Here is a 22235-nt window from a genome sequence, read left to right as displayed (position 1 = left end):
AGTGATGGAAAAAAACGGCCTTGAAGACAATTACTGGAATAATTCAATGTATATTTTTGTCACAAAGGTGACAACGAAAGTGTCTTTTTAGGAATTTTAAAATTGTACTTCTCTGTGGGGCCATCTATTGGATTGTCCTTCGGCCTCGGCTTCAGCTACATTGCAGTACCAAAAGTGAGCACAGTGGAAAGCGTGCTTCCAGGCCAGAACACTGGCCCCCTGGGCATGATCCCTTTGGCTTTGCCTCAAAGGAAACCTTTGGAGGAAACCACCAAAACAACTGTTATGACTGCACGTGAGGATCACAATGGATCAGATCAGCTTGGAAATGGCTGACACTCATCAGACCCTCTCCCATCCGCAAAGGGGGGGAGGAGGGAACTGTGGGGGTTTTGACATCTTCACACACTGGTCGTAAATTCTATGCAGCAGAGAACTCTTGCTCCTTAGTATCAACCAAAGGAATGTCTTCGTCTCCAGAAGACTTTTGCCGCCCAAAAACTCTAACGTTCAAAAAGTTGATAATGAAACAATAGTTCTATCACAAAGAATGTTGAAAATGGTCAGTGGGGAGATGTAGTAAACAAATGTCATATTTCTTTTCATTTTGTGATGTTATTATAAACTATATGGAACAAATACTGTAAGTTGGAATGGATACCCCCTTTAAATGTCACGTTTCCATCCAATACGTTGTGCATAGGATATTAAATATTATGAAGATGTTTCTGTTAATAACTTCTTATGGCTGCAAGGGCAGTATTGAGTAGCTTGGATGAAAGGTGCCCAGGGGTGCCCAGAGTAAACGGCCTGCTCCTCAGTCCCAATTGCTAATATATGCATATTATTATTAGTATTGGATAGAAAACTCTCTGAAATTTCTAAAACTGTTTGAATTATGTCTTTGAGTATAACAGAACGCATATGGCAGGCAAAAACCTGAGAAGAAATCCAAACAGGAAGTGAGAAATCTGAGGTTGGTCGATTTTCAACCCAGGCCCTATTGAAGTCACAGTGGGATATGGATGAAGTTGCACTTTCTAGGGCTTCCACTAGATGTCAACCGTCTTTAGAAACTTGAATGAGGCTTCTACTGTGGTGTGGGGCTGAATAAGAGTTGAATGAGTCAGGTTACTGGCAGAGAGCCATTTCCTGGTCACACGCATTTCACATGATATCGACCTGCGTTCCATGGCTTCTCTAGACACAAAGGAATTCTCCGGTTGGAACTTTATTGAAGATTTATGATAACAACATCCTAAAGATTGATTCTATACTTAGTTTGAAATGTTTCTTCGACCTGTAATATAACTTTTTGAAGTTTTTGTCCGAAGTTATGCTGAACCTGCACAAGCGTTTGGATATGTGTACCTAAAGCCCTAACAAAAGTAGCTACTTGGACATAAATAATGGACATTATCAAACAAATCAAGAACTAGGATTCCTGGGAGTGCATTCTGATGAAGATCATCAAAGGTAAGGGAATATTTATCATGTGATTTCTGGTTTCTGTTGACTCCAACATGGCGGATAATTTTATTTATTTTCTGAGCGCCGTCTCAGATTATTGCATGGTTTGCTTTTTCAGTAAAGTTTTTTTGAAATCTGACACAGCGGTTGCATTAAGGAGAGGTATATCTATAATTCCATGTGTATAACTTGTATTATCATCTACATTTATGATGAGTATTTCTGTTGAATCGATGTGGCTATGCAAAATCGCTGGATGTTTTTGGAACTAGTGAACGTAACACGCCAATGTAAACTCAGATTTCTTTATATAAATATGAACTTTATCAAACAAAACATACATGTATTGTGTAACATGAAGTCCTATGAGTGTCATCTGATGAAGATCATCAAAGGTTAGTGATTAATTTTATCTCTATTTGTGCTTTTTGTGACTCCTCTCTTTGGCTGGAAAAATGGCTGTGTTTTTCTGTGGCTTGGTGGTGACCTAACATAATCATTTGTGGTGCTTTCGCTGTAAAGCCTATTTGAAATCGGACACTGTGGTGGGATTAAAAACAAGATTACCTTTAAAATGGTATGAGATACATGTATGTTTGAGTAATTGTAATTATGAGATTTCTGTTGTTTTAAATTTGGCGCTTTCACTGGCTATTGTCATATCGATCCCGTTAATGGGATTGCAGCCATAAGAAGTTTTTAAGATAGGAATGTGATTTTAAGAGTCATAAGAGATAACTTCTAATCATATCCTTTGTACATTAAGTAGCCACGCCCCAAGTAAGGTCAGAAGAGCGTGTCACATGGACGGAGCGGTCCCCTTTGGCCAGAGTGCTTAAAAGGACTGGCTAAGAATTAACATGTTAGCCCAGAAAGACGTGAGACCGTGGTCCACATGTTGAAATGGTTAGAAACTCTGAAACTCTCAAGACGAGGTGAAGAAAATGAACTTACCAGACCAGGACACCGCCAGCCTGCAAATGCGTGTGTAAAGTGGTTTGGAACTTTGACTATCTACCCAAGGAAGAGGAGAAGAAAACTCCCCTCTCTGACAATCACTGGTACGGCTGTTCCAGACAATCACTGGTACGACTGTTCTTAGGAAACAGCCCATTGGACACTGGACAACTAAGAAGGACATTGTGACCTCTGGTGGACAATCAGAGCATGTACTGTACAAGTGGCCCACAGGAAAGGCTCACCGAATCAACTTTCCAAGAGGGCTTGGTTCCGACCGAGATAAATGACGAACGAACGGCATTCAATGCGTAAATACATTAATTATTTTCTTATTCCAAACAGGTGGCAGTTCGTGTACAAGGTATATGATTAATGTGAGGACAGTCCTAGAATGTAGCCACGATAAATGTCCCTTTTTCTCTATCTCTCTATTCTCACCACCCCCTTCTCCATCGCTGTTTAATAAGCCGTCATATCTTGTCAGTACACTAGGGACCTTTGTCTCATATAAGTGTGTATGTGTATTCTGTGTTATTATTTAGATAGCTAGTAAATAAATAATTGAACACATTTTGTGTAGTGCTGAATCAAAAGTCAAACTGTGGTTCTTGCGGGTCCAAGGAGTATTCGCTGTTCAGAATGAGACTGATATGAGGTAATGATTAATAAGTGACTGTTATCGATATATAACTTATATATGTTTTCGAGTTTAATTTGGGAAATGGTAACTCGTTAAACAACTTCTTCCGTGGTGCCCCAAATCCTAATGAGTTAATTGATACATAAATATTGTTAAATAAATATCAGTCATCAGATTAACGAAAGTCAAGTCACGACACAACTAAACATGAAAAAACAATGATACGCAACATGCAACAATTTAAACGATTTTACAGAGCTACATATAAGGAAATCAGTCAATTTAAATTAATTAATTAGGCCCTAATCTATGGATTTCATATGACTGGGAATACAGATATGCATCTGTTGGTCACAGATACCTTATAAACAATTGACCTCACAATGGGCCTCAGGATCTTGTCATGGTATCTCTGTGCATTCAAATTGCACTCTGTTTACAACATATACATTAGCAAACCGCTCGCCCACACAACGCCATATATGTGGTCTGCAGTTGTGAGGCTGGTTGGATGTATTGTCAAATTCTCTAAAACGACGTTGTAAGCGGCTTATGGTAGAGAAATTAACATTACATTCTCTAGCAACAGCTTTGGTGGACATTCCTGTAGTCAGCATGCCAATTGCATTCTCCCTCAAAACTTGTGTGACAAAACTGCATATTTTAGTGGCTTTTTATTGTCCCCCGCACAAGGTGCACCTATTTAATGATATCTGCTTCTTGATATGCCACACCTGTCAGGTGGATGGGTTATCTTGGCAATCGAGAAAAATGCTCACTAACAGGGATGTTAACAAATTCGTGCACAACATTTGAGAGAAATAAACACGTTTAACAGACACAACGTATAGAGGAGCACCCAATTCCCAAAAGGTGGCTTGACTATGACGTAAAGAAGAGAAGGTGAACACTACACATCAAAAAATTTAAATAGGTGTGCAACGCTCAGTAGCTAGGAAAGTGGGGTATGGAGATAACATGTAAACACAGCTAAAAAAAACAAAAGCAAACAACAACAAAACAACACAGAGCTAGCTAGGTAGCTAGGTAGCTAGCAGTCAAGTGTGATATGTAGGCTTATAAATACATATTACAGCCTATCGTACCGTCTTCAATATTAACCATGACATCACTACAAAGTTGTTTGAATTCAATTAACCTAAATGTCAAGAGCAAAGAAAGGGCAATTATGTTATTCCTCAAGTAGCTAGGCAGTTTTACAACTGTCCCCAAAACAATTTTCTTCCACTTAAGACTCACAACAAAGGTGATTTAGGGGTCTAAAATCTAAAATAGGATTAGTCTACAATATTGAACAAACATAAAAAACAACAAAGAGAGCTCTACTCAGAAACCTTGCTGATTTTCTGTACTAGTAGTTTTGTGTGTGTGTGTGTATTGAAAACAGTGCATTAGTAAGTTATATTAGTGTACGTACACATGATCCCAGAGGGCCCACATACATGCCTCTTCATGCACTGACTACAGGTGCGTCCAGTGGCCCCGGTGCAGCAGCGGCACTGGCCTGAGCGGAGGTCACACGGTTGGGGCCATGCCCCGTGCGTGTCACACTTACACTCCTCACACTTCCCGCCTGGGGCACGGGGGTCGATGTGGTAACCCGTTGCACATGCAGAGGAGCAAAAACCATGTTTAGAGTAGATAACTAACAGTAAGTGATGTTCTGTTAGCAATGTGGGATAGCAAAGTCACTGATGAGGTGAGTTCAGTTAAAATACAATTCACAAAGAGCCTTGTGGGCTTTGTATGTTCAGTAGAGTGTTCTTGCCTCTCACAGTACTTTCACACATGGCCCTCAGGGCAGGCAGCACAGTGGTAGTCATTCAATCCCTCTGTCACACGCGAAGGGCTGAAACTAAAAGAAAGAGAGCTCCATGTGAGAACTGATGTTATTTTACATTAGTAGAGCCATTCAACTGTGCCTCTGTGACTTACTTGTTCTCATGGTTGTTGAGGGGGCAGGCACAGAGCTTGCAGTCGCCGGGTCTGCCCCTCAATACACCATAGTATCCTGGGGCACAGCACTCACACCTGTCCCCCTCTGTGTTGTGCTGGCAGTTCTGTAAAGAAAACACACTAATATCAGTTCCACATTCACAACCATTCACTCTGATGGATGATTCACTAAAAATGAATTCACACCTTCAGAATCTAACTCAACTAAACACAGTGGTTGTCGGGGTGGAGGGTGCATGTGTCTTAACTGTTGTTTTGAAGTGAGGGCCCTTCCAGAGCCTGAGCCAAACTGCCAATTCAGAGCAGAAACACTAATCAGTCAGCAGAAGTTGCGGCCTACTGAGCCGGGGTATTCAAAAGAGTTTCATTAACTTCCTGTGTACCTCAATTACCCAAATTACGCTGTACAAACCCATTTAACATTTTCAATTTGCCGGCTCCGTAAAATGCAAATTATATTGTTATTAGCACAAATGCAAATGAAAGCTGGGATTGAGTTTCAGTTCCAGCCTATAACATGAGGCAGGACAGGCTTCTACGTGCTCTAGGGGATGATTTGGGAAGCAGAGAATAAGGTTGGTTTTATCTTGACCAAAGGACCTTATATCTGAAGGGCACATCATGCTCTGTATTAAATGACATGGACTGCTCTCTATTGCTACATTGTTATCAGCATTTACCAGTCAAATCTATTCCAGGCACTACACTATGTTCTACTTCCTGGTGCCACTGGACTATGTAACCTATCAACTGGCTTCTGAACAAATGTGCTGATCCTCCACTCTTATGGGTGCAGTCACAGGACAGCCTGCCAACTATTGCCAACGGCACCGTCCTCCTCAGGTCACAGGGACGTTGTAAAGCGCTTACCTGGCAGATGGATGATTCCGGGTCACAGGCCTCACTGTGCCTGTTGCACTGGCACTGCACACAGCTCCCAATGTCTGCTCTGGAGGCCGCGCCACCACTACGGGCAGATAGACGGTACAACCCGGCCACACATTCCTGCCGATGGGCGAAACACAGACAGACGGTTACCGGTTAGGCTGTTACACCCCCCCCCACTCGTGGGAGTCCCGGGCTCCTATGGAGCTCCAACGAGACATACTCACTGAGAATTAATCGGGTCAATTTGAGGCGCCATCTGTTCCCCGCAAACACGTTAAACGCCTGTTTAAAAATACTTTATTAACTATGTGGCAGCTTCAAATTATTGCCATCTGTCTGGTTTTCTTACAGCCACATTTATGAGGGATCCAGTAGGAGACACATCAGTAACACTCAGATCTGGATGGAGGTTGTCGTAGTAACACAACAAGAGTTCATTAGGAGTGGAGTAGAGACGCACTAAAGGATGGGGGAGCACGAGGTGTCTGGACGGAGGTGGGAGAAAGAGGGGAAGAGCTAGCAGTTTTGATGAGAAGGATGTGAACTGTTTCTAACAGGTGTTTCAGCCTGACTCCACGGCTGTGGATCTGATTGGACTGTGACTGACTCTCTCACACACACACACACACACACACACACACACACACACACACACACACACACACACACACACACACACACACACACACACACACACACACACACACACACACACACACACATACACACACACCTCTCTGGTCGCCATGACTGATGATCTGTCGCCATGGGTGATGATATGATGGGAGACACACACACACAGCCCTATCTGATGGATGACCCTGTCGCCATGGCTGATGATATGATGGGAGACGCACACACAGCCCTCTCTGATGGATGATCCTGTCGCCATGGCTGATGGTCTGATGTGAGACACACACACAGCCCTCTCTGATGGATGACCCTGTCGCCATGGCTGATGATATGATGGGAGACGCACATACACAGCCCTCTCTGATGGATGACCCTGTCGCCATGGCTGATGGTCTGATGGGAGGCACACACACAGCCCTCTCTGATGGATGACCCTGTCGCCATGGCTGATGGTCTGATGGGAGGCACACACACACAGCCCTATCTGATGGATGACCCTGTCGCCATGGCTGATGGTCTGATGGGAGGCACACACACACAGCCCTATCTGATGGATGACCCTGTCACCAGGGCTGATGGTCTGATGGGAGACACACACACACACACAGCCCTATCTGATGGATGACCCTGTCGCCATGGCTGATGGTCTGATGGGAGGCACACACACAGCCCTCTCTGATGGATGACCCTGTCGCCATGGCTGATGGTCTGATGGGAGGCACACACACACAGCCCTATCTGATGGATGACCCTGTCGCCATGGCTGATGGTCTGATGGGAGGCACACACACACAGCCCTATCTGATGGATGACCCTGTCACCAGGGCTGATGGTCTGATGGGAGACACACACACACACACAGCCCTATCTGATGGATGACCCTGTCACCAGGGCTGATGGTCTGATGGGAGACACAGACACACAGCAGGTGGTGTGGCTAGCTAGCTTACCTCGCAGGACAGTCCGGAGTAGCCCAGGGGGCAGTCACACTTCTCTTTCTGGTGAGCCCACTCACTTTCCATGGACGGCCTTCCCTCCTCTGCCACCTCCATAGAAATCCTGTGTTTAGTGGAGAGAGAGAGGGAGAGAGAGAAAGGAAGAGAAAGGGAGAGAGAGACAGCCATGTGAGCCAATGGCAACAATCCAAAGCTTTTCCATGGACATTCTGCATTCTCTTCTCTATGCTTAAAATATGCTATTATGCTATTGCCCCTAGTTCATTACATGGATTGAACAGGTCAGTGTTCAGACACAGAGAGGAGAGCTCACCTGCTATGTCTCATCATGTTCCCATGGGAACTCTGAATGAGGACGTAGTCAACATAAAACAGCACGCCCATAAAGTCCTCCATTGTCATGACATTCTTGTCTTTGTACTTCTACTCTTTTTGAAAAACATAACATGTTCATAACATCACTTCAGTGTCAATTTATCATTACTGTATCTTTAGAGGTTAAAATCTAGCTTTGAAAAGCTATTGGGAAAAAGACAAGAGATGCATTGGCATGGCATCCATCACAAAGGCCCATAATTGTTTTAACAACATACGCGAGTCTCAGTGTCAAATAGATAATAACTGCATTTTAAGAGGTTAGGAATCAGTAATGACAACAAGAGATCCAGCATGTAAGCCCAGGTCCTTACCTCTGTCATGTTGATCTCATGACGGGTGGGTTGTCCAATCTGCAGGCCCTGCATGTGGCGGACCATCACCTTGTTTCTGTTGGACACTCCCTTTATGATGACCTTGGGTTCGTAGGAGGTGCGGCCTGTCTCGTCACGCTCCTCAAAGTAGATGGCGTACTTCAGCTTGCCGCCATAGGCTGTGATCTGAAAAGGAGAAACCATCCAAGTAACTTGTTAGTACAATACTCATCTCTGAACAGAATATAGTCAACTCCTGATAAGTGCAAGTTGGATAGTGTTTTAAAGCAGCAATGTTCACCAGTTCTCAATTCAAACACATTAATCAGTCCCAAGCAATTATACAGTATATGTCAGCGGTCGATTGTACACTTCTTATCAACTTGTTAAATCATTTTGAGAGGAGAATGCCCTCACCATGGACGCCTGGAACTGTTCAGGCAGTTTCCAGTAGTAGGTTTTGGTCAATTTCTGGGTGACCAGGTCAGCGTTAGCGATGATCTCTGGGTGCTGGAAGGTCACTCCACGTGTGGTCTCCTGCTGGTTGTCTTTGTCCACTAGGGGCAGCTTGGTCTGTTCTGGTTTCAGGGACAACTGCAGCAACACAGAGACAACAAACAAACAGCATCACTTATAAATGTCACACAAAATACACAGATAATGGGATGTATTTGAGAAGGTCTTTTCCAAGGATTCAATATGCTTATGTTGCAAGTGGATTATGCAAGGGTATTTCAAAAGAAAAACAGCCTCTGTGACATTGGACAAGTCTATTCTCCAATACCACACCAGGACTCAGCCTCTCCTATAGTCGTAGATTAAAATGCATTTCACATCCTGAGGCCAGAGACATGTTTCACTGGGCAAATAGAGCATGAATATCTTTAAGAAGCCACTCCTGTACAGTAGGCTATGCCTCTGAGGCCCCTGTTTTAAAGACGTCCTCCAGCGATTTGTGAACTTTTACTGTTGAAAAGCGATATCCCAAGTATAAATACAGTCAAGTAAACACACAAAAGGGTAAAAAAATAAATGTTTTAAGCAAAATAGTGTTTTTTAGACCACTCCCATCCTTACCACTCCCATCTAAATATCCAGGGTAGGGCTCACTAAAGGCTCCAGAGGGGCCGGGCTGTGCCCCTCACCTCACCATGCAATCACACGACTCACTGACTTAGAGAAAAGCTCCTGCCTTCCAATAAATGAGGGAGAGGATTCTCAACTGGCTCTCTTTTTACTCATAGTCTTATAGCAAACAAACTTAGATTAACTTTGGAACAGCAACCTTTATTTAAGTTTGGTTGTCGTTTCCATTTATATGAAAGAAGGGTCCCTCTGCCAATGTCCTCAGCCACGGTCTCCATGGTTACAGCAGGCGGAGAGTTATCAGGTCTGTGGCGCACTGGCAGGAAATCCTTATTAAAACAAACATGGAAGCTACAACTCCCAGACTCTGCCTGCTTTCAAGCCCCCCATACCTCACTGGTACCAGGCTAGCCTCCTGTTTGTGCCTGGTCCCCCTGATTCTCTCTACGTCCCATAAATTACAGCAAAATAAGATGAGGAATAAATACCTGGCCGGGAATGAAGAATAACGACTCTCATGTAAATACAAACTGTTGCTTGAAATAAATGTTTTTTTATCATGACATTTAGCAGACACTCTTATCCAAAGCAACTTACAGTAGGGAGTGTATACATTTTTGTATTGGTCCCTCTTGGGAATCGAACCCACAACCCTGGCATTGCAAGCACCTTTCTCTACCAACTGAGCCACACAGTACACGTAGTTCAAGATATGCGTGTGTGCACACACGCGGATGAGGCCCTGTGCCTCACTGCAGTTGCTGGTCATACCGAAGCAGTAACACTGACTGCAGCCCAGTGGGTTCCTGGTGCTCAGGCCAAACGTCCCCAACTTACACTTGTCACACTTCAGGCCCTGTATATTTGCCTGGGACACAACACACAGACACTCAGCAATAAGACTGCTATTTGTAGTCCAAAATGGCTGGTCATTATTGTCAAATACATAGCAGGTACAGTATTATTGCAGTTTTCAGTAGAGTACACATAAGACCTGAATACAAAACACATCTGAATAGATTTGCAAACATATTACAGGCCTAGGGAGATATCTGATTTAAGACAGAGCCAAGCTATAAATAACTGTGACAGTAATCTCTTGTTCTCTTCACCTTACCCTGCTCTATATTGATCAAAGAAGATTCTATTCAGAAGAATACCAAGGCAGCCATTTCAATAGGTAGAGTAGGTGCATTTCAACGGGGCTCACCGAGGAGCTATGATAAGGGGCATACCCCCACATACAGCAGACACAAACAGTGACAGTCCTGATAAGGGTGTATTTTATATGAAAAGTTTCCCTTCGATCTCATCTGATGCTTCCCTAGTTAGTACACTCCTAAAGCAGGGAGAGCTGAGAAGCCACATTCATAACAGACATTAAATGTAAAGATGTTTTGTTTACACACCAGACTGTAAAGAGGATGCTATGACAGGGGTGTAGAAATCTGTTGATGGCAGGCCAGCAAAAATGTAGGTGGGACAAAATTTGGCCACTCAAATTATCATTAAAACAAAGCCTACCATACAACCTACTGTAATCGATCGCACACAACAAACCATCTAACGTGTGATTTCGCATTACAGACCAAATAGTCTTGTAAGCTTACGTTAATCCATGACTCTTTAACATACGACTCACGTAGACCTCCAATAATAATAAACCCCTATAATTAATAGACTAGAACATAATGTCCAGATACAGTATATGATCACAGTAAACAACACTGGTCACCAACCTTTTCTTAGTCAAGATCATTTTGAGTCAAAATGCAAGCAGAGTGCAATTCTCTGCTGAGTGCGGGAGATCAAGTCTGCCTACAATGTTTTGTGTGATATCAATTAAATGATCAACAGCATACAGGGCAAAGTGCTATTTCCAATTAAATTACATTCCAAAAATGATAGGCTATTTACATTGACTCGATTTTTCTCCATGTAGGCTTATAAATAACGTAGAGCCTTATATTTCAAAACTCGAGTCTCATGTTTGGCTATATTAATAAAACACTGGTAATAGGTCAGTTGTTGTAGCCTATTACTTGCGAGGCACGTCAGAGCATAAATTGACATTTTAATTTGAACTGATGGACTGATGATCATGTCTCAGTGGAGGGACCGAGAGAGTGTGAGTCGGAGTGGAGAAGCGTGTTTCATGATTTCTAAAAGTGTTGAATAAAAACAGTGTTGTGGTGCTGGTCCTTGTCTCTGAATGTACTGAAACACTTTTTTAAGGCCCTCCATTAGATCAATATAATCACAGATCGAGGGCGAAATCTCTGATTTCAAATAACTCTTTCTTCTATACACAAAGAAAAACGTATCTTAAAATAATTTAACAGTGAGCTTTGTTTGGCCACTTTATTTATTTTTGCGAGCCAAGTTGGCTAATGAGTCTTAGTTAGCTAGCTAACGATGAGTAGCCTACAAAGTGGAGTCTAGCCTACACAGCAATAGCTACTGTTTAATGCAAATGGTATCAGTGCATGTGCCAGAACCAGCCCATTATTTTGATATTGATAAGTTATTATTTAATTTTGTGGGGGAGTTAATAATTCAAGTATAATTCAAATTCATTACATAGGCCTATTATGAAATAGATTTTATAAACAGCACCAGATTGTATGTATGATGTCCTTAAATATCCTGAAAGACATCTGCCAAATAAAATGTATTATTATTATTATTGTTGTCAATATACACTGTACAAAAATTAAGAACACCTTCCTAATATTGAGTTGCACTCCCTGCTTTTGCCCTCAGAACAGCCTCAATTCGCTGGGACATGGACTCTACAAGGTGTCGAAGCGTTCCACAGGGATGCTGGCCCATGTTGACTCCAATGCTTCCCATAGTTGTGTCAATTTCGCTGGATGTCCCTGTTCAAAGGCACTTAAATCCTTTGTTCTCGATTCAAAGGAACTTAAATATTTTGTTTTGCCCATTCACTCTCTGAATAGCACATACAGTTGAAGTCAGAAGTTTACATACACTTAGGTTGCAGTCATTAAAACTCGTTTTTCAACCACTCCACAAATGTCTTGTTAACAAACTATAGTTTTGGCAAGTAGGTTAGGACATCTACCTCAAATCAAATCAAATCAAATTTTAAATTGCTTAAATTTAAATTGCTCCCAAGGATTTGTGCATGACACAAGTAATTTTTCCAACAATTGTTTACAGACAGATTATTTCACTTACAATTCACTGTATCACAATTCCAGTGGGTCAGAAGTTTATATACACTAAGTTGACTGTGCCTTTAAACAGCTTGGAAAATTCCAGAAAATGATGTCATGGCTTTAGAAGCTTCGGATAGGCTAATTGACATCATTTGAGTCAATTGGAGGTGTACCTGTGGATGTATTTCAAGGCCTACCTTCAAACTCTGTGCCTCTTTGCTTGACATCATGTGAAAATCTAAAGAAATCAGCCAAGACCTCAGAAAAAGAATTGTAGACCTCCACAAGTCTGGTTCATCCTTGGGAGCAATTTACAAACGCCTGAAGGTACCACGTTCATCTGTACAAACAATTGTACGCAAGTATAAACACCATGGGACCACGCAGCCAACATACCACTCAGGAAGAAGACGTGTTCTGTCTCCTAGAGATGAACATACTTTGGTGTGAAAAGTGTAAATCAATCCCAGAACAACAGCAGAGGACCTTGTGAAGATGCTGGAGGAAACAGGTACAAAATTATCTATATCCACAGCAAAACAAGTTCTATATTGACAAAACCTGAAAGGCCGCTCAGCAAGGAAGAAGCCACTGCCCCAAAACGGTCATAAAAAAGACTACGGTTTGCAACTGCACATGGGGTAAAAGATCGTACTTTTAGGAGAAATTTCCTCTGGTCTGATGAAACAAAAATAGAACTGTTTGGCCATAATGACCATCGTTATGTTTGGAGGAAAAAGGGGGATGCTTGCAAGACAAAGAACACCATCCCAACCGTGAAGCATGGGGGTGGCAGCAACATGTTGTGGGGGTGCTTTGCTGTACTGGTGCACTTCACAAAATAGATGGCGTCATTAGGAATGAAAATTATGTGGATATATTGAAGCAACATCTCAAGACATCAGTCAGGAAGTTAAAGCTTGGTCGCAAATGGGTCTTCCAAATGGACAATGACCCCAAGCATACTTCCAAAGTTATGGCTCAAGGACAACAAAGTCAAGGTATTGGAGTGGCCATCACAAAGCCCTGACCTCAATTGTATAGAATATTTCTGAGCAGAACTGAAAAAGCGTGTGCAAGCAAGGAGGCCTACAAACCTGACTCAGTTACACCAGCTCTGTCAGGAGGAATGGGCCAAAATTGACCTAACTTATTGTGGGAAGCTTGTGGAAGGCTACCCAAAACATTTGACCAAAGTTAAACAATTTAAAGGCAATGCTACCAAATACTAATGGAGTGTATGTAAACTTCTGACCTACTTGGAATGTTGTGGAAGAAATAAAAGCTGAAAAAATATAATTCTCTCTGCTATTATTCTGATTTTTCACATTCTTAAAATAAAGTGATGATACTAACTGACCTAAGACAGAACATTTTTACTTGGATTAAATGTCAGGAATTGTGAAAAACTGGGTTTAAATGTATGTGAGTTTAAAAGTATTTGGCTAAGGTGTATGTAAACTTTCAACTTCAACTGTATACACAATCTATGTCTCAATTGTCTCAAGGCTTAAAAATCCTTCTTTAGCCTGTCTCCTTCCCTTCATCTACACAGATTGAAGTGGATTTAACAAGTGACATCAATAAGGGATCCTAGCCTTCACCTAGATTCACCTGGTCAGTCTATGTCATGGAAGGATGTACACTTTGTGTGTATCCCTTTAGTTGGCCCACCCCTTCCTTACTGCTTGCTATGAATTCTATCTGATGGTGTATGTTTAGGCCATTGCTTGACTTGGACTGAAATAGGTACTCATTTTGGCGTACCATTTACATTTAGGTCCAGGATCTCCTCAATACTTTTGAGTTAATATTCTATAGGAGATGCAGGAACTCAAGCAGAAGAACATTTGAGATGCCAGTACTCAGTTCCGGTGAGCTCCTGCCCAAGTCAAGTACTGTGCTAAGGTAAAAAGACAAATAATGTCCCGTTTGAAACACAAGTACAGCAAATCAAATAAATATATATAATATTTTTGGGCCTCAATCTGATTAGGTGAGCCTGGTTCCCCAGTGGGTGGACATGCGCCCACCTAGGCCCAACCTTGCCTAAGCCCCTGTGCTAAGGATGCCAGCAATTATATTGCTATGGCCTCATGTAACACACAGAGCCATGCCACCCCTCCAGCCACAGTTGTCCATCTATCCGTCCATCACTGTGACCTTCACTAACGTCCCCCAGACCCCATCAACCTCTTCCCTCTATCCCTTCATCCCTCCATCCCAGTAGTCTAAAATAAACAGTCAGCAAGGAAAGACACACACACACACACACACACACACACACACACACACACACACACACACACACACACACACACACACACACACACACACACACACACACACACACACACACACACACACACACACACACACACACACACACACACACTAAACAGCACAACAAGAGACCCAACAACACACAGTCTTCTCCTCTTCAAATGTCACTTTTACTTCAGAGTCAAAAGTAGCTTTTTAAATCTCTCTGTCTGTCTCTCTCTCTCTGTTAATGAGGGTCATCACCTCCCATCGCTGGCACTGCGTGACAGCCTGTCACTGCACTGTCACCCTGAGGCAGGGAGCTGGGGATGGCAACGCCTGCCTGCCTGGCGCTAGCTGATCTGAATGCCCCCCCACTCCCCCACATCAGGTCTATTTCCATCTCACACTCCCTCCCACACACAGACGCTGCCCTGCCTGCCAAAACCTGGCGACAGGCCCCGTGCTGAGCCCAGATAGGGAAGATACTAGGTAGATGCGGAGGGCTAGAGCGCTGCTGTTGAGATATAGGCTATATGGAGAAATCTGCTATAGTCACGCTAATGTGACATTAACAGGTAATTGCAGTTAGAGGCTTAAAAACACACCTAGTAATGCTATATAACTTCAACTTCAAAAACAGATATTATTTCAGTGCTGGCTAGACATCAGGGAGATGCCAGAAGAGCTGGCGTTGGTTTCTTTTGAGATAATTTCATTGTAGGTGATTGCTGTCACGTATTTTGAAAACTCTGATGCAATCACCTGACACAGCATCCTGTGATGAATATTCTAAGTGATCGATAGATAGAAAATAGAGTAGACTACAATCAACTGATGGTTGTGGGTTACCTTGCAGCTGCATTGTCCAGTCCTGTCCACACAGGCGCACACATCCTGGTCTGCATCACAGGTTTGGATGTCCGAACCAGCCATGTTGCAGATGCAGGAAATGCATTGAGGGAAGTCCCGGTAGCCCAGCCTACACTCACTGCACTTCTTTCCGTGAGACTGTTCCCGGCACAAGCAGCAGCCTGTGTTGGGGTTACACTGCTGGGTCATTGAGCCCACCTGGTTACAGCCACAGGCCTGTGGAGGAGAGTGTCAGGTATTCATAATCAATACACCATCAGATTAATCAATAACCAGTCACAAAGGGTTAATCCATCAGCTTCATGTTAAACAATCCAGAAACTTTCCACAAAGCCAGACTGAACCAGTGTGGAGGCGGGCAGGTGAGATAATGTGAGGTATATTTAGGGCTGTGGCGGTCATGACATTTTGTCAGCCAGTTATTGTCATGCAAAAGGCTGCCGGTCTCATGGTAACTGACCGTTAATTAACATAAAAACGTTTAGCATCTCCAGGCCTCCACACGTACAAGCCCCTGATGCATCCCTTTGGAACATCTACGTTTTAAAAAGTCTATTAAATCAATTTAATACACACCATCACAATAAATCCATTACTTATTTTAGTCAGGTCTAAAGAAACATATGAAGAAAATGTATTTCAGAAGATCGGAATACGAGTTGGCCTACTGTAGGCCTATGTTATCTGGCTATGCTCCGTGCTATAGGCTGCAGATTTGTTAATTTAGCTGACAAGATATGCTTATAAGTCCTGTTCCATTATTTAATTTGATATGATTTTATGATAAGAAGAATATAATTGAACGATAAGAAAGGATAGTTTTCCCATTATGGAGAGAGTGCTCATATGAAGTGGCTATGTTGAGAGTAAAAGTGATCATTTGAAACAAATAAATAAAATACTAAAATACTAGATTTAGAGTTATTTGGCGACTTTAGTTGTGACTGATACAAACCTTATAATGTCTTAGAAATCAATACATATATGGTCTGCATGATGCGACTGTAGGCTATTGATGATTTGAGAAAGTACCTAAGAAAGCTTGCTCTATTCCTTGCCTCAGGCTGCACAACTGTTGTCTCATCAAGTGATCATATTTTTATCCATCAGACTATTCTCAATTTAATCTCCTCTTTACTAATATGTAAACTTAGTTTAGATTTAGAATGGCCCATTCATCAAATGGGCAGGAACAGAGGCAGGGGAAGAAGACATGTCATCTGTATGCACTGGAATAGCTAATGGAGGCCACACGTTTTGTAGGCTATTTCGGTTTTATAGCGGAGCATGTGGTTAATATGAGCAGCTGAGAAATAAATATAAGGACACCTTTTTCTATCCATGCGTCAACCACTGTTTGAGAAGCATGCTCTCGCTGCCCCGAACGGTGATATTCTGCTCAAACTCTGTATGCGATGGGCTCTCCAACCTTGTTCCTGCAGTTACCCAGTGCTTAATTTGGAAAACAAAGTGAAATCTGTTCGGGAACATGGATAGTAACATGTTTTCAATTAAACTGATGACAGCCCCTCTGTGTGCTGGAGAAAGGAACAAAGGAGCAAGAGGAGGAGATGGAAACACATGGTGGTGAGATGTTCTGTATAGCTAAAGATAACAGGTCACCCAATGAATTATGAAAATATAAAACATGCCTTATTACTAGGCTATTCAAAATCAAATTCACTAACTCTAGGCTAACTGTAAGCTACACTGCACAATCAATGAACCAACAGCATCGCCTAGGGGTATACATTCTCTCCCAGACTCGTGGATGTACATTTTGGAGCGTAGCATAAGGTAACCAGTCCATTGAGTATGCATAATAATGCAGTGCACGATTACTCTAATTTGTTTAATTTTGGAGTATAGGCTAGACCAATTATGTACCAAAGACATTTTAAAACAGTTTTGTATTGTGTTTTTCTACCATGCCTAATATGTGGTTATCTACGTATTGTCAGGCTTGGGCTCATAAAACTATTGCATATGCATAAGATCTAATATGCAAATGGATTGTTTTGAATTAAAGAGCTGTCCATTTTGTTGTTAGGCTTTGAAACAACATCCACAACAACCATGTTTTACAGTGTTTCAACCTGTTCAACCTGTTTCAACTTCTTTCTTCAAATTGATCATCACAGTGAGTTTTAAAAGTACTATAGGCCTACAGTTGACGATATGTGTTTTATGTGATTTCCGATGGCATTTGCATTGATGTCAGAGTGGTTAGAGAGACAATAGAGCCCTGATTACCAGGTCATTAAGACTTGATAATCGTTAGCAAGTTGTGTACTATCTAAGCATGTCCAGAGTGCATAAAAGGAGAATACCATGACTCAACGGTCACGTGGAATTTTACTGCGGTCATGACTCATGACTGCCAATGTGGCGGGAATATGGTCACTGCAACGGACCTAGGTAAAGTGTGGGCCCCTTCCGGGGGAGTCATATGGGAGCTCTCTCTGGGGGTGCTGGGAGTCCTGGCGGGATGTGTCCACCGCCCATGTGGACACAGTCGCCTCAGAGGCGGGAGCGGACATGGACGGCTGACTGATTGACAGAAAGCATTAGCCACTGAGCAGCAACCAGGTATTGTGTTGGGATGACCGATATGTGTGTGTCTGTGTGGTAGAAGTGTCTGCTTACTCTTGTTTGCGCAGCTAAATAATAGCCCTACTGTGTGTGTAAAGTGGTCGGGTGTAGAGTGGTTGTGTGTAGTGTGGTTGTGTGTAGAGTGGTTGTGTGTAGAGTGGTTGTGTGTAGAGTGGTTGTGTGTAGTGTGGTTAGCGTTGCATGCAATCTCACCAATCTCACTCAACATGCAGGGATGATTTAAAACCGAGCCGCATCCATTGTAGCTTTTTACACCACCTCTAGATCAAAGAAGTTCAAAGGGATATGTCATTGACTTTAATGGCGTCTGCTTAAAAGTCTTTTCTCCACATGGCTAAAGTCAGAAAGTGATGCTCAAAAGCCATGGATGGCTTGTTACCAGTCATGAATATCAATCAAATCAAATTGTGTCACATACACATATTTAGCAGATGTTATTGCGGGTGTAGCGAAATGCTTGTGTTCCTAGCTCTAACAGTGCAGTATTATCTAACAATTCACAACAACACATACAAATCTAAAAGTAAAACAATGGAATTAAGAAATATATAAATATTAGGATGAGCAATGTCAGAGTGGCATTGACTAAAATACAGTAGAATAGAATACAGTATAGACATAATAAATGAGTGAAGCAGAATGTGAACATTATTCAAGTGACTAGTGTTCCATTGATATATTTCATATTATACATATTATAATCCAAATGGCCACAGGTTAATTAAGTGAAAAGCATATATATTCAATCCCTTAATCACATTATAGTCTTAACTATATGGGAATAACATGCTGGATAAATATCTGAGAGACATAGACCTACTTCATAACAGCAACCACAGACCAAGCAGTGGATACTCCTCAGAGGAGGAATGGGCCTCCTCAGTGAGATTTCATGAAAATAAAAAGTGAAACACTTTTACATAAAACTATACTAAATATATTCACGTCACCAAATAATTGATTAAAACACACTGTTTTGCAATCAAGGTCTACAGCAACTTCAACAGCACTATCTGGGGTAGCACCATGGTGTAGCCGGAGGACAGCTAGCTTCTGTCCTCCTCTGGTTACATTGACTTCAATACAAAAGTATGAGGCTCGTAGGCCTCACCCCCTTCCATAGACCTACATGGTAATTATGATCACTTCCGGAGGACAACCTCCAACCAATCAAAGCTTTTGCAGTATGAACTGTCATGAGGTGGCCCTCTTTGGGTATAGCGAGCACTATCCCCCTCTCTCTCTCACCACGTCTCTCTTCCCCCTACACCCAGGCTCTGTTATCGCAGGTCCTAAATTCCTAGAGGAGTCTCTCTCCTCATGGCCAGGCAGAGAGGTTTCGCAGGAGAACAAAGGAACCTCTTCTCCGTCATAGAACTTGAGAACTGAACAATGTCCATGTTTTGGAGAATGTGTACACAGTCTGGGGAGAATCCAGCTACGACTGGTCCATTTCGTTTAATGTTTGTGAAACTCATAAGAGACAAAACAGCCACATTACCATAACTCTGTTTATACAAGAGTCTCAGTTCTAAGGCTTGCATTTAATTGTTGTATAAAATGAACGAGTAAAGATTAAACTATTTGTGAAATTATGTAATGTGATTTTAAACTGTTCAACCTTTCTGGCGCAAGCGTTTTGCTAGCGACTCACCTCGACAACATCCGGTGAAATTGCAGAGCATGAAATTCAAATTACAGAAATATAAATATTTAACATTCATGAAAATACAAGTCTCATACATCAAAATAAAGCTTAATTTCTTGTTAATCCTGCCGCTGTGTCAGATTTCAAAAAGGCTTTACGGCGAAAGCACACCATGCGATTATCTGAGGACAGCGCCCCGCATTCAAAAGCATGAAAAACATTTTTCAACCAGGCAGGTGCGCCACGAAGGTCAGAAATAACGATATAATAAAAGCCTTACCTTTGAAGATCTTCTTCTGTTGGCACTCCAAAAGGTTCCAGCTACATCACAAATTGTCATTTTGTTCGATAAAGTCCTTCTTTATAACCCCAAAAAACTCAGTTTAGCTGGGCTCTTCATTCAATAATCCACCGGTTTCCCTCCTTCAAAATGCATACAAAATGAATCCCAAATGTTACCAATAAACTTCTCCAAACAAGTCAAACAACGTTTATAATCAAACCTCAGCGACCATAATACGTAAATAAACTATAAAATTTAAGACAGAGATTCGTTATTGTCTTTACCGGAGATAAACAACAAAGAACGTGTTCTCATCCACACGCATAAAAACACCACAGACAAAATGGGAGCCACTTAGAAAAACTACAAATTCTAGCTCATTTTTCCAAAAACCAGCCTGAACCTCTTTCTAAAGACTGTTGACATCTAGTGGAAGCCCTAGGGAATGCAATCTGGGAGGATTTCGCCTCATAATAAACAATGGATGCCATTGAAAACAGTGGTAGGCTGAAATGTTTTTTTTGGGGGATGGTTTGTCCTCTGGGTTTCGCCGGCCATATCTGTTATACTCACAGACATTATTTTAACAGTTTTAGAAACTTTAGAGTGTTTTCTATCCAAATCTACCAATTATATGTATATCATAGTTTCTGGGCCTGAGTAACAGGCAGTTTACTTTGGGCATGCTTTTCATCCGGACGTCAAAACACTGCCCCCTAGCGAAAAGACGTTAATGAAGGAAACTCCACAGACATTGATCTGTCGTCATGGGACAGCCCTTTCCTACTGTTCTGGATATAACCCCCACCGTGGGAATTTCCCAGGAGACCAAGCTTACCTCGATCACCGAGAGGGCTAAGGTTTGAGTAGAGACATTAAAACCTGAGTATAAGCTAAGGTTGTAATGGTTGTTGAAAATCTGAGACTATCGATACCGACAGAATAAGAGCAAATCTTCAACACTAATTGCTAGTGTGCAGCTAAGAATTGTGTACTAGTCTGCAGCTAGGAATTGAATGCGAAGGCCGACAACCGCCGAAACATCTATTCTATAAGAACATTTCTGAAGTGGAAGTATCCATTCTAACCACGAAAGACGAGCGGATGAATGTTAACTTCCAACAGAAAGAAGGACAATTCCAATAGAGAATTGAGACGACACACTGAGTGTAAATATATTTATTGATTGCAATTATTCCGGAATGAGTGAGCGTTCATGTGCAAAGGATTAGCAATTAAATTGTTATAATTGTCAGCTGTGTAGTGTCTTTTGTCTTTCGTGCCTTTCTCAGTCCCTTTGTTTACCAAGCCGCCATGCCGGTTTAGCCCACTAGGGCACATCCCCTATCATTTCCTTGTAACCATATCTACTTTGTTTTTCTTTTTGTGCATTTCTGTGATTATTTAGTTAGTTAATAAATAAATGAATGAGACAATTGATGTATGGATGATTCATAGTGAAGACTGGGTTCATGCAGATAACCAACAATTTACGACATTTGGAATGAGACTAACGTGAGGTTAAGAATAATTCATTAATTAGAAGACTAAATGATCAGATATTAAAATATCTGAAAGCTATATTAGGAAAATTATAACTTTGCAATCTGAAGATTTTCTTTGGTGCCCTGACTTCCTAGTTAATTCCATTTACATGATTAGTTTAATCACGTAATAATAATTACAGAGAATTTATTTGATAAAATAAGTCTTCAGGTTAATGACGCTAAAGACATAACAGAACTGACCTATGATTGGATGTTGTCCATCCAATCATAGGATTAGGAACAGAGAATGAACCTACTGTGTTGTATTGGGGTCCTAATTGTTGAGAAGCTTGGTGAGTTGGTGACATTACTGGATAGAAATTGAAAAGGGATAGTTTTTTGGGGATATTATTCAATTCAAATTAGTTTATTCAAATTACAGGAGACAGAGGGGGTAGATTATACATGTTTTTCTTGGTTTTAGAACTTTATTTTTGTGCCTAGTTTGTGCAATTTAGTTCAATTTGCCTTGCTAATTTCAGTAATTTCATTGAATAACCCCTATCATTCTCTGGGGTACACGGAAAA

The 22235-nt window shown here is 41.8% G+C and overlaps 1 pseudogene; it reads right to left on the bottom strand.

Annotated features, from left to right (window-relative positions):
* The window catches only part of LOC112250116, a 148939-nt pseudogene that overhangs the window by 33402 nt on the left and 93302 nt on the right, over positions 1 to 22235 (bottom strand).

This window comes from Oncorhynchus tshawytscha, linkage group LG05 (genome assembly GCF_018296145.1).
Source record: "Oncorhynchus tshawytscha isolate Ot180627B linkage group LG05, Otsh_v2.0, whole genome shotgun sequence".
Classification (NCBI taxonomy): domain Eukaryota; kingdom Metazoa; phylum Chordata; class Actinopteri; order Salmoniformes; family Salmonidae; genus Oncorhynchus; species Oncorhynchus tshawytscha.
The sequence above is the reverse complement of the archived record's forward strand: the minus strand, read 5'-3'. Positions and strand labels throughout refer to the sequence as shown.